This window comes from Anabrus simplex, chromosome 4 (assembly GCF_040414725.1).
Source record: "Anabrus simplex isolate iqAnaSimp1 chromosome 4, ASM4041472v1, whole genome shotgun sequence".
NCBI lineage: Eukaryota > Metazoa > Arthropoda > Insecta > Orthoptera > Tettigoniidae > Anabrus > Anabrus simplex.
In genome coordinates this window covers 328,314,457-328,328,352 of record NC_090268.1, presented here as the reverse complement: position 1 = coordinate 328,328,352, position 13,896 = coordinate 328,314,457, and the positions used below count along the sequence as shown (strand labels likewise).

Sequence of the window (13,896 nt, the reverse complement as noted above, 5' to 3'; positions counted from 1 at the left end):
TCCGAATGAAGCAGAACTACATTTATAAAATAAGTAAATCATTTAATAATTCATTCTTGACTCTGAATAATTACTCGTTTTTATTTAAAAAGTGCGTGTGAAATGTTACAATACTAACAGCGTGGCGAACTCGCTCGGTGATGGCTGTTTTAAAGCACCGGTATTCTCTGGCGCGAAAGTAAGCAATCGTACTGAGGCTTGCCTAAGATGAGGTACGAACCCAACATCTCCCAAATACAAGCTTACATCTACATGAACAGTATCACGTAGCCAAAGTGCTTGAGTTTTCCTCACACTACATTCAACGCACTAGATATGAATCAATTTCTTACAACAATACTACACATCTCTGTCTCTTTCCTACTTCCTAACGATGAATACTCGGTATTTTGTCTCGCTTGTTGGAATGACGTGGTTTCTAGTATTCCTGCTCAATGCACATCTGAGAAATGTGCGCTGCATGTCCTTGTGCAGTGTTCTGTTCCACTTCTGCGTTCCAGCAGTTACTTCCTAGTTCTCTGGAAGGCTGATATTTTTGTGTTTAATGATGCATACGGATAGCACAGCAATTGCAACCCACGTGGGAGATCTCTTCACTCATACTTGTCCATCTGCACTTCCTCCCACACAAGGTTGACGTAGTTTCCCCATGACCATTAGCGTTTACAGATCATTGCACCTAAAGCAGTGTACAAGAGTATACTCCAGAGCAGCCGTTTCCACGGAGGTCAACTCGCACCGATTGCTTCTTTCCAGCACGAGAGCAGGGCTGCGACTGTACAGTAGAATTTACTGAAGCAGCAGAGCAGTGGTCCACAAACTGGAGGGTGGGCGGGGCATCGAATATTGGAAGTACATGTCGATACACACTTCATCTCATTTTTGAACAATTATTGCTATCCTCAGATTCTTCAGAACAGTAAGCCAGGCAAGAAGCTCTTCTTTTTTTTGCTTTACGTCGCACCGACACGGATAGGTCTTATGGCGACGATGAGGGAGGAAGGGGCTAGGAGTGGGAAGGAAGCGGTCGTGGCCTTGCCTGGTGTGAAAATTGGAAACCACGAAATGCCATCTTCAGGGCTGCCGACAATGGGGTTCGAACCTACGATCTCCCGAATACTGGTCGCACTTAAGCGACTGCAAAGAAACTCTTCCACCCCTATTCAGAACTAATATACTTTAACGGATATACACTACCTTATTTAGAATTTCACAAGTGCTGACCAGAAAGGCTAGCAATTACTGTAGACCCTGCCAGAAAGAATTCGGAGATTAGGTGCTGCCACACATCTTTGACGATGGCAATTACTCCAGCGTTGTCAGTCAGTGCAAAGACTATTAGTGAACAGTATACTGTGTTATACAGATGGATTTCTGCACGTTTTGAATAGGAGTGGTTAACCTTATTTTAGTGGTAAATATATCGTCATAATCCATGTGCAAGTGGCTGGTTCACAGTGGTAAACAGTGTTCCCGTGAAAGTATACCTGTTTTCCCAGGTAAATGGCTAGTAGTAAAGAACAGAATCCGAATTTAGTTGCATGTTCACTTTCCACATCTGCTTCAGCTCTCGCCAGTAAGGTTAATCATTCGACAAAAACAAACGTGCGCAAATATCAAGACGATTTTCATACGTAGACTTTCACGACCACTAAATGACATTATGATAATTATTTGGGGATATTAGGTCGTGTAATAATAAATAAACACCAGCTGACGCGTTTCAATCCTGCGACCAGGATCGTCTTCAGAGCAACAACAAAGCAAATGGCTACGGTCACTCCATAGTAACCAGACTCAAGATAGAGAAACCCTGTTAGAAATGTAGTTCATTCCAGGGCCTCCAGAGTCACGGAGAAAGATGTTGACGAGATAGAAATTGCTAAACGCCCGAATAATTTCAACAAAGGAGACGGCTATATACTGAGTAGATCATGGCTACCCTCCATAGTTAACTCGTCAACATCCTTCTCCGTGACTCTGGAGGCCCTGGAATGAACTATATTTCTAACAGGGTTTCTCTATCTTGAGTCTGGTTACTATGGAGTGACCGTAGCCATTTTGCTTTGTTGTTGCTCTGAAGACGATCCTGGTCGCAGGATTGAAACGCGTCAGCTGGTGTTTATTCATTATTACACGACCTAATATCCCCAAATAATTATCATAATGTCATCAAGACGATTATCTAAAATTGAAGACATGAATAGAAGAAGGACTGACGTCAGGTTGTGTAGTTATTCGGTAAATTGCTTATATACGTTCCTTGGAGGCTGTTCTAGATTCTACCTAAATGGCTTCTCCGTAGTGTCAATTGTTGGCGTGTAAAGTGCTATATTGCGTTGCGCCGTTCTTCCAAATATTGCTCGTGCCTGACTTAAAATACACTCCAATGTTGACCTACGGCGAGCCAGCAATAATCACTCATCAGAAGCGAAATGGCTGATGCAGGAGTAGTCTCGGGAGGAGAAACATCTTAATTTTTCAGCAGATGACAGTGAATATATAGCAAGTGAAATCTCAGATGATTCGGATACCAAATCCTTACAATCCGAATGGTCTGCCGTTCTCAGCTCCAGTGACATTTGCAACACCACAAACAAAAGGACTTAAAGTTTCCAATTCAAATGTATGTCATATTATGTTACTCTCCTGAAGGAATTGTATCAGGAAGCCAGACTTATAATATTGCGTTTCATGACAAGTTTCAGTTATTGAAGGATATAAGGTCTGTAGGAGCCTCCGTGGCTCAGACGGCAGCGCGTCGGCCTCTCACCGCTGGATACCGTGGTTCAAATCCCGGTCACTCCATGTGAGATTTGTGCTGGACAAAGCGGAGGCGGGACAGGTTTTTCTCCGGGTACTCCGGTTTTCCCTGTCATCTTTCATTCCAGCAACACTCTCCATTCTCATTTCATAGCATCTATCATTCATTAATAAATCACTTTGGGAGTGGCGACCCCACGTACTAACAGCCTATATATGCTTCATTCATTACCTCCCTGACCCGGTCAATGACTTGAAAACAGGTTGTAGGTTTTCATAAGGTCTGTAGATACTTTGGGTAGTATCCCAGTCCCTCCTGTAGGTATTAAACCCGGGAAATTAAAAGATGTTAAAGATTTAGTAAGCTTTGTATGCACAGATGTACGTGCATGGACTAAAAATATTTTCTGGGAAGCTGAATCTGTGGGAGTAGGATATTCTCGATATAGTGACTCCCCTAATGACATGCTGTGACCTGTCAAATATTCTAACCAGTAAAAATTGTCTGCATGCTTCCAACAATGTAAATAACATTAATTTTCAATGAAAATGTTTCTTGAAAATGGAATACGGGCGTAACTCCAAAATAAAAACTGACAACGAACCACAATATTTATAAGTATTTTTGATGTACATATTATGAAATAATTAAGAATGTAGTTAAGTATAATATTCCAAAATTCTGTATTTTTTACGCGTACCGAGCGAGTTGGACGTGAGTTTACGGGCGCATAACTGTGAGCTTGCATTCGGGAGATAGTGGGTTCGAACTCCACTCTGTGGCTTCCCATTTTCACTCCAGACAAATGCTGGGGCTGTGCTTTAATGAAGGTCACGGCAGCTTCCTTTTCACTCCTAGCCCTTTCCTATCCCATCGTCGCTAAAAGACCTATCTGTGTTGGTGAGACGTTGCGCAGATTCTAAAAATAAAAAATAAAAAATGTAACAATCGAAAGTAAATGTTAAATTCCTAGAAAAGCATGCAACAGTTCCTAAGAAAGCATTAAGATGGTGGGTAAGGTAAGGGTGTATTCTGCCCGGAGGCAGGTCCGAACCTCCGCAGGGGTATGCCTGAGCCGGAGTTTACGTACGGTAGGGTGGCCAGTTCCTTTCCGCTCCTCCATTCCCTTACCCCCCATCAACAGCGCGTGGCAACCCATCCAAATCTTGACCACGCCCAATGTTGCTTAACTTCGGAGATCTCACGGGATCCGATGTTTCAACACGGCTGTGGCCGTTGGCAAGATGGTGGTGATGGTGATTATTGTTTTAAGAGGAAGTACAACTAGGCAACCATCCTCTCTCTAACACTAATACTTCGAAAAATGAAGGTATCGGCCAAAGTAAGACAAGGGCCACGAAGGGCATGAAAATGAAAGACTCCCTAGGCCTCGAGTGCTATAATACCATCGGGGTCTGAAAAGAACAAGAGTTGACCAAGGGAGGTCAGATAGGATAGATGAAAGTGAGGAGTCTGGCACAAGTAAGTGGAAGCAATGCCAAGACTCAGCTAAGGGCCTCGTGGTCGCCAACCATGCTACAAAGTTCAGAGCCCCTGGGGCCCCTTTTAGTCTCCTCTTACGACAGGCAGGGGATATCGTGGGTGTTATTCTACCGCCCCCACCCACAGCGGGAAAGCATTAAGAGCATCTTTATATGTTTCAATCAGCATCACTTGCTGCCACAGGCCATTAATTATTATTTATTAACGTAAGTTTTCGTAAGCCGGATATTTGTGCAATCTAATAAGTAGTGAACAGTAAGGAAGGAAGGAAGGAAGGAAGGAAGGAAGGAAGGAAGGAAGGAAGGAAGGGGGCGTAAGAAATGTTATGCTCCAGTATTAGCCTGGTGTGAAAATGGGAAACCACGGAAAACCATCTTCAGGGCTGCCGACAGTGGGTTTCGAACCCACTATCTCCCGAATACTGGATAATGGCCGCACTTAAGCGATTGCAGCTATCGAGCTCAGTGATTTTCATTTAGATAGGACCACTAATAGCATAAATATTTGAGAATTAAGCTTCACGCCTTCCTCTAAACTACCATTTCTCTCAGCGTGAATAAGATTATTTATGGCCTAGATTGTAGCGACTTATTCTCGGACACTACATAGCGATTTTTATTAAATTCTCTTCAGCCGTTTTCTCGTGGTGCGTGTACAGACAGACAGACAGACAGACAGACAGACAGACAGACAGACAGACAGACAGACAGACAGACAGACAGACAGACAGACATTGCGGAAAAGTAAAAAGTGCATTTCCTTGTTACTGTGGACATGACCGATACAGAAATACCATTATTTTCAAATTCTAAGCAATGTACAGACAAAACTCTTATTTTATATATAGATTTATAAAATATACTGGTACGCTCTAAATATAATTTGGTAAAATATCAGTCATAAAATAATTAATCTTACTGATACTGAAAATACTTTGTTTGCTATCAATTGGTTTTCATAGTTCTTATTTTATTTTTTGATTATTATTGAGATAAAAACACGTCAATTTAGTTTTCGAGAGCGAATTTCAAAACCATTGCTCACTGAATGTTATGTGTCACTTCCTCAATAAGACCAATCCAAAATATCAAAATAAGAACTGTACTGGTATCCTTCCAGAACATGAACGCCATGCAGATGTCATGGCAAGTAGTGGGGGCGTCGGGTTTGTGTTGAAATCGAGATTGTCGTAACGCAGTAAACTTAGTATACTGTAGCTTGCGACTCGACTCCGTGATGCTGGAGTGCTGCAGGCGGTATCGTTGCATGCATTTGTCTCTACCATAAGAGCTATCAATGATCTGCATAACTTCCTCAACGTAAAGACCAAGTCATTTGAAAAGTTAAAAAGTATGCTAAATGATGATGGATCAGAAACTGCCTTAAACGCGTTCATGAGGATAGAGTGAAATTTGACGAATCGACTAAGCCCCAGAAATCTGGAGCAGAACATGTCAGAGTGCACCAACGACGCAAAAAAGTGGATAATAACAGTAATAAGTGGTGATGGTGGTGATTATTGTTTTAAGAGGAAGTACAACTAGGCAACCATCCTCTATATAACACTAATCAGAAAGAAAAAAATGGAAGGGGTCCGACACTTCGAAAAATGAAGGAATCGGCCAAAGGAAGGCAAGGGCCACGAAGGGCGTGAAAATGAAAGACTCCCTAGGCCTCTCCATACGTAATGATGATGATGATGATGATGATGATGATGCTTGTTGTTTAGAGGGGCCTAACATCGAGGTCATCGGCCCCTAATGGTACGAAATGAGATAACAACACAAATGAAAAGCATCCACTGACCAAAATTTTTAAAAAAATGTCATCAAGAATGAATGGATGGACATGAACACAACAAAAGAAAAAACAGTGGATCAGACTCAGAAAAGATTGTAAATAATAGTATTAGTGACCAAGGGACCACTTATAAAGCACAAGGATGCTAATGGCACTTATCAGTAGTAAAGGAGAACCATGATATTTCTCAAGCTACGGTACGAATCAAAGGTAGCGTAAACTCACGGTGTTCCAAACATTAAGGTACTACTCACAAGTATTGTACGTCGTAAAGGCAACGCAGACCTATGGTGTTTCTCACACAATGGCGCCATTCATAGCCAACGCAAACCGATGAGGTTCCTCACCCAGGTGTACTAATCACGGGCGCCGGTATTCCCGTAGTGTTCCTACAGAGTGGGTACTAATCACTGGCAACGCAGACCTACGGTGTCGCTCGTATAGTGGTACAACTCACAGGCAACGCAGACCTACGGTGTCGCTCGTATAGTGGTACAACTCACAGGCTACGCCCAGACGCGTGGTGTCGCTCGCACGGGTACAACTCACAGGCAACGCCCAGACGCGTGGTGTCGCTCGCACGGGTACAACTCACAGGCAACGCCCAGACCTGCGGTGTTGCACAAATGGGCACGACTCACGGGTACTGGAAACCCACACTGAACCCCACTCGAGTGCTACGAATCACAAAACTATAGAGTACCTAACAGAGTGGTACTACTCGCAAGTAAAAGCGACCGATGGTGTTCCGCGCGTGATGGTACTAATCAAAAGTAGTTTCTTGGTTCTAATACAATCATTCCTTGGTCGCCCCTTTTAGTCGCCTCTCACGACAGGCAGGGGATACCGTGGGTGTATTATTCGTCAGCCTCCCCCACCCACAGGGGGTTCTCCATACGTAATACCGTCGGGGTCGGAAAAGAACAAGAGTTGACCAAGAGAGGTCGGATAGGATGGATGAAAGTGAGAAGTCTGGCACAAGTAAGTGGAAGCAATGTCAAGACTCAGCTGAGGGCCCCGTGGTCGCCAACCTACGCTCCAAAGTTCAGAGCCCCTGGGGCCTCTTTTAGTCGCCTCTTACGACAGGCAGGGGATACCGTGGGTGTTATTCTACCGCCCCCACCCACAAGGGGACAATAATAATAATAATAATAATAATAATAATAATAATAATAATAATAATAATAATAATAATAATAATAATGAAAATAAAAATAAACTTATTGTCTGAATACTTTGAATGTTTCCGGAGACTCCGAGGTGCCAGAATTTTGTTCCATAGGAGTTATTTTACCTCCCAGCAAATCTAGCGACACGAGGCTGGCGTATATGAGTACCTTCAAATACCAGGTTGGGGTCAGAAAACCACCGCCTCAACCGTTTGAGCAAGACCATCTACAATAATATCAGACCTTAACACAAAAACAACATGGCCGATGCATCAGTTCCATGTAAACACGCCTGTGATACATAAATATAACCTTTTGATTATCGTATTGAATTGCTAAGCTGTCAATAATAACGAACAGAAATTTTACTTTGGGTAATAGACTAGCACTATCTAAAAAGAGCCTATATTTAGACAAGAAATATGTGGATAATTCAAAATATAAATATTTTCTATGAACTAGTACGGTAAAGGAAATACGTAATATAGGATTGCATTCTAAAGTAACAGTCCTGGGGGAATATTTGAAGTGTTTCAATTCAGTCAATTAATTAATCAAACACCAATGATCTGAATATAGGGCTGTCGTCCAAGTGGTAGATTACGTATCAATTGTTTACTTAATCTTTTCTTAAGTGATTTCAAAGAAGTTGGAAATTTATCTAATCTAATTTATCTAATTGGTCAATTATTCCAGACCGTAATTCTTCTTCCTAAAAATGAATACTTGGTTTAGAAATACATTTATTTGAATGACCTTCCTATTACCATACGTTTTTAAGTCTAATAGCCGAACTCGTTGAAGAAATTTGTTAGAAACATAACCTTGTCGCGAATTTCAATTATCTCACAACAATGATTCTAATAATGATCCACCAAACTGCTACATCTCTTTCACTTCAGATAATCAATAGGAGAATCAATTTGAAATTCTCTAGTAGCATATGCATTTTCGTATAAAGGACTTTTACAACCAAATCGTTGGCAACGTAAATACGTACTGTAAGTGATAGTATATCAGTTGATACCTTGTCCGCTAATTTAACAAGGAGAATATAATCTTCACACACAGATAAAATAAACGGCCTTATCACTTTGTATAACCTCACTTTTAAAATCGTCAAAAGGTATAGTAATTGAGAAATGTACTAGGATTGGCACCAACACGGAGTTTTGGCCTTATCCAGTAAAAGCAGGTCATTAAGTACACGGAACACATCCTCTCTATTGACAAATTTGTTTTAATGCACCCTAATAAATTACTTGTAACTACGAAATCGTCACGATGCATTAAGTACACACGATCTGAATGTACGTGCATCTCCTGTAATATGAATTACATCCAGGCATGCAATACGATCGACACGTCCTAATATATCAAAATAGTTTTAAAACCAAATTTCAATAAAAACATGACTACACTAACGTTTCCTAATCAAACCAAACCAACACAAAAAACTAAACAGATGCTTCGCACATGCTCATGTTTACATTTGAACAAACCGAACGGGCCGCCATTTTAGCTAATATCGATAGCTGCATTAAGGTCTGATATATTGTAGTTGGTCTTGGTTTGAGCCTCTCAGACCGGCCAAGAAAGTGGAGATCCCCGCAGCGCGACGCACAGCCCAGCACTTCTACCGCGCCCCTGTGGACTGGGAGACGGCTGTAGATAACAAACAAGTGGCTAGGGACGCCTCACAGACAATCTTTGACCAGCAGCAGCTCGTGAGAAGGCGCGTCGGGCAGTCGAGTTTGACATAATTTGGCAAGCTGCCACTGGATACTTTGGTGTTCTGTATACAGACGATGAATTTGGTTACGGTTGTTATATCTACGTATTCTACGTCATAAACCTTGCGGCCATGTCTCCGACACAGCCGATCCGTTTTACATTTTTTACAAATTTCCAAGTTATATTTAAAACGTGTGCATAAACATTGTATAGAAAATCCCATTTACCATCTTATCCGACACATTTTATTATACGAGTTACAATAATGGAGAAATTCGTGAATTTAGAGTTTATGATTTTCATCAACGGCGAACATCGCTGATGTGGAAATATGGCTCAGTTGTTATGGTAATCATCAATAGGCGATGGTGGTAATGACTGCCGGTGGGTGTTTATACAAGACCACGTGGCATTATTACCTCTTATTGAACATGAAAAGGAAGGTGATTAATGAAATTAGAAGAATTTCTTGAGAGAATGATCACACGAAGAAAGAGAGGAGAAAAGAATCTTAAAAGGGGGTTGGAAAGCAGGTCCTTAAAGGTTCTAATCTCGCCGAACTGGAAGAGCACAAAATGTAATAGCCTACAATGTCCTAAGTAGCGCCGGTTGAAAAAAAGTCTAGGACCGCCTGAAAGGCATTATTTTGCAGACCCCATTTGCTTTACCTCAGGTCAATCTATCCGAACCTGTTCACAGTTCCGGATATTCAGAGCAAGTGGCTGTGTCATTTGAGTCACGTACGAGGTAGCTATCAGCTTGCGTTCGGGAGATAGTGGGTTTGAACCCCACTGTCGGCAGCCCTGAAGATGATTTTCCATGGTTTTCTATTTTCACACTAGGAAAATGCTGAGGCTGTAACTTAATTAAGGCCACGGACGCTTCCTTCCCACTCCTAGCTCTTTCCTGTCCCATCGTCGCCATAAGACCTATCTGTATCGATGCGACGTAAAGCAGACTGTATTTTTTAACTTAGTTTCAAAAACTATATATTTTCCTTCTAAGTATATGAGCAAATTACGCTTTACCTTTTCATCATTTGGACGCCGGAGAAAGCAGAGATGTACATTAAAACAAAGTCTGGTTTCTTTGTAAGAAATATCACGGTCTTAGCAAAGATATCTATACGGCCTTCCTAAACCATTTTATTTCCTACAACTTCTGTTCAATTTCCTGGATCACTTGAATCGAAACACTCTGAAAGTCTTGCACTTCTGATGGTCTTCCTTTCCATGGAGTTGAAAATTAACCGAAGATTCTTTTCATTACACTACACCGAAGATTAAGTGTAGTCTATTCAATTTCTTAGTTTCAGAAACATTTACATTCAGATCCAATACCAGTAAACAGTTGAGCACAATAATTCATGTTGAATTTCCTGCACTATCTTCTAATTTTACACTGTTCTTATTTAAAACGATAGCTGACAAATTTTCGCTACACTCAGTTGTTGGGGGCTTTATTACTGTACACTCGTTCACTGTATTTCCTATACTCGTATCATATTGTTCATTCACGGGCACCACAGCCAAATTATCATTATCATTTCTCTTTACAAATTTGTTTAACGCGCCTTCCTGTCGTGATGTTTCCTCCTTCAGCTCCTTATGCTTTCTCTTTTGAGAACCTTATAAGTATTTTCTATCATTTTCATGCTATGCTATGATAAACCACGGGGGGAAAGCACGGACTTAACCGACTAACACACAATCAACAAGCGTGCTAAGCAGACAGGCACAGGACCTACACTTGATCATAGAAATCGACTACTGAACTAGAATTGCAGTGGTCTGTTTCCAGATTTTAATGACTGAAAAACATCGATAGTTCAACTGGGAGATTAAGCGATTTTATAGAAGGACAATTTCAGCGGGTAGTTCAATCTGATTTTACGAATTACGCTTTTACAGGAGCTTGAGTGCTGTGGGGCTCTTGAACCGGCTTTAATCCTAACCCTTAGAACTTAACAATGACGTTAAACTTACTGATTATTGCTGTTGTTGGTAAGTTATGCCATTTGTTGCTACTCATCATTACTACTGCAGTTACCAACAACGGCTACTCAACTGACAACGTACATACAACATCACTGAGAAAGCTGATTGTGCGAGTACACACATTATAATGTTCCGAGTAGTGGAGAGCCGTTCCACTATATTTAGTTTGGTCAGTGAAGGAAGTGGGAGGAGGATGAGTCACCCAGAAGGTCGAGGACCTGTCAGCCAGGTGTAGACGAGTGCCGCAACACAAAACGTGCTGGAATGTGACGGATGACGGCCTGCAGGTGGCCAAGAAAATATTCACGTCTGAATAAAAGAACACTCGAACCCGGATCCATCACAGTGTAGGGCACTAGGCTCTAATAACCCCGAACACACCAATGTGTCACAGCGTGTAGTTTACCTCCAGGGTTACTTGCCATGGGTGTCAACTGACTCGCACCAGTCGTTTGTTAAGTAATCAGCTGGAGGCTGGTTGAATCACTGTAGTTGGGCTAGAATCAACGTTATGGCGCCCGCGGTCTGAACCCCAGCCAGTTCATGTAAGTAAGAAAAATAATGTTTTATATTGTCTGGTCTTTAGGCCTTCTCTTCCATCTAACGAGGCACAGAAATATATTACATTATAATAATAAAATACATGTACAGTATGATGACTATTAAGACATGGATAACCGGGCGAGTTGGCCGTGCGGTTAGGAGCGCACAGCTGTAAGCTCGCATCCGGGAGATAGTGGGTTCGAATCCCACTGTCGGCAGCCCTGAAAATGGTTTTCCGTGGTTTCCCATTTTCATACCAGGCAAATGCTGGGGCTGTACCTTAATTAAGGCCAAGGCCACATCCTTCCCATTCCTAGGCCTTGCCTGTCCCATCGTCGCCATAAGACCCATCTGTGTCGGTACGACGTAAAACAACTAGCAAAAAAGACATGGATAATAAAAAGAGATCCAGTAGGAGAAAAAATTGTTCATAACAATTATCCTGTGTGTAAAAAAATAGACAGTGCATGGAATTTAGTAACCTTTGCTAAAAAAGATTAAGAATTATAAATTAAACTTCTACCCGCATCCGTGACAATAGAACGGCTGTGATTAGCAGCATCAAGATTACATAGAATCCTTATTGGTGCATAAAATGTCACTGAAGATTTTTCTTTTGAAAGTGCGAATAGTACTTATCCCACTCAAGGCAGGCAAGTAGGGTGAATGAATTATTGTAAATGGCAGTTCTATCGGTAGGTAAAGAAAGTATGGAATTATCAGTAAATCTAGTGTTAAGATAGGATGAGATTTATTTGAAATATGAAGTAAGGTAAAACGACTACTTTCTGAAAAGAAAGGTCACCTCATGTGGTTCGGATTCCACAAAAAACTGAATGTGGGGTGACCACGATGTCAACAGTCACGTAAAACTACAAGCTTGCTTGGGTTATGGTGAAATTTAAACTGTCACAGCAATGCTACAAGGAGACATATGATTTAAGATGAGGTAGTTCGTAGTCGCCTCCTTGGTTGAAAGGTCTCAGAATTTCTACATGGATGCCTTCAGCACCTTCTTCATTTAATTTGTCATCAGGATAGGATTCCCTGGTGATCGCTATGAAATGGCTTCCCGATAAGAGATATCACCTCCATTTTTGGATATAATTTTCTACTTTCTTTTTTTAATTACTGAAGTGTTTTTATTATTTTTTCTTTATTTCTCTCTATTTAAGGACGACACACACACCCAGTCCCTGCGTCAGTGGAAATAACCAATTAATGTTAAAATCCCCGACCCGGCCGGGAATCGAACCCGGGGCCCCGTTAACTAAAGGCCAGCGTGTTAACCATTTAGCCATGGACCCGGACCACCATCGCAAGCTGGTTCATTGCCATGACAACTGAACAATTTCTACACATTCCTCCAAATACGTTTGGCGTCAGGATTGTCATTTGGACATAAAACAACAGTCAAATCCGATGTCCGACATAGTTTGCACCCACGACCCACTAGTGTGTGGAGAAAACTCTGGAAGAAGAAGTAGGAGATTGTTTCAATTCTACAATGTGGTAATTTGAATGTTGAAGTGTTCACGTTTTGATTACCTTCCAGGCGTATTGCTGTATTTTATTTTTGCTATTTCCTTTATGTCGCACCGATACAGACGGTCTTATAGTGGCGATAGGATAGCCTTAGAACCTGTAAGAAAGCGGGTGTGGCCTTAATTAAGGTACAGCCCAGTATTTAGGTACTGTGAAAATGAGAAATCTCGAAAAACCATCTTCAGGGGTGCCGACAGTCGGGTCCGAACCTTAATTAAGGCCACGGCCGCTTCCTTCCCACTCCTAGGCCCTTCCTATCCAATCGTCGCCATAAGAATATCTGTGTTGGTGCGACATAAAGCTAAATTCTTATAAAATAAAGAACTAGGACCAGTCCTGAGGCACCAATATCATCTAAAGATAAGCTTGCTCAGAGATCTAGGACCACAGCTGATTCTGGGATCTCGTACATCTAGTCAACCAGTGGAAAACACGGCTGGAGAAATTTGGACTGTGGTTCAATCTGACAAAAACTGAATAACTGCAGTGCGACGCCCAGACAGATGGCATGAACATAGCTAGATACGGATATCCGCGAAGTTACTGTAGTGTCTTGACGGATGCAAACTGTATTTTGCTGAAAATGTCAAAATTACAAAATTTATTAATTTTCACCCAGGTGATTGGCGATTAGGCGACCCTTGATATTGGTATGGAAGAATGGTGGAACATTCAGACCATAAAGCCGTAAATCTGACCTAAGCCTAACTTTTTTTTTTTTTTGCTAGTTGCTTTACGTCGCACCGACACAGATAGTTCTTATGGCGACGATGGGAGAGGAAAGGGCTAGGAGGTGGGAACGAAGCGGCCGTGGCCTTAATTAAGGTACAGTCCCAGCATT

General features: G+C 41.7%; 1 protein-coding gene across 1 annotated transcript in view; it reads right to left on the bottom strand.

Annotated features, from left to right (window-relative positions):
* Positions 1-13,896, bottom strand: part of LOC136872694 (peroxisomal leader peptide-processing protease) — a 1,469,308-nt gene that overhangs the window by 922,712 nt on the left and 532,700 nt on the right. The gene's annotated exons all lie outside the window — the stretch shown is intronic.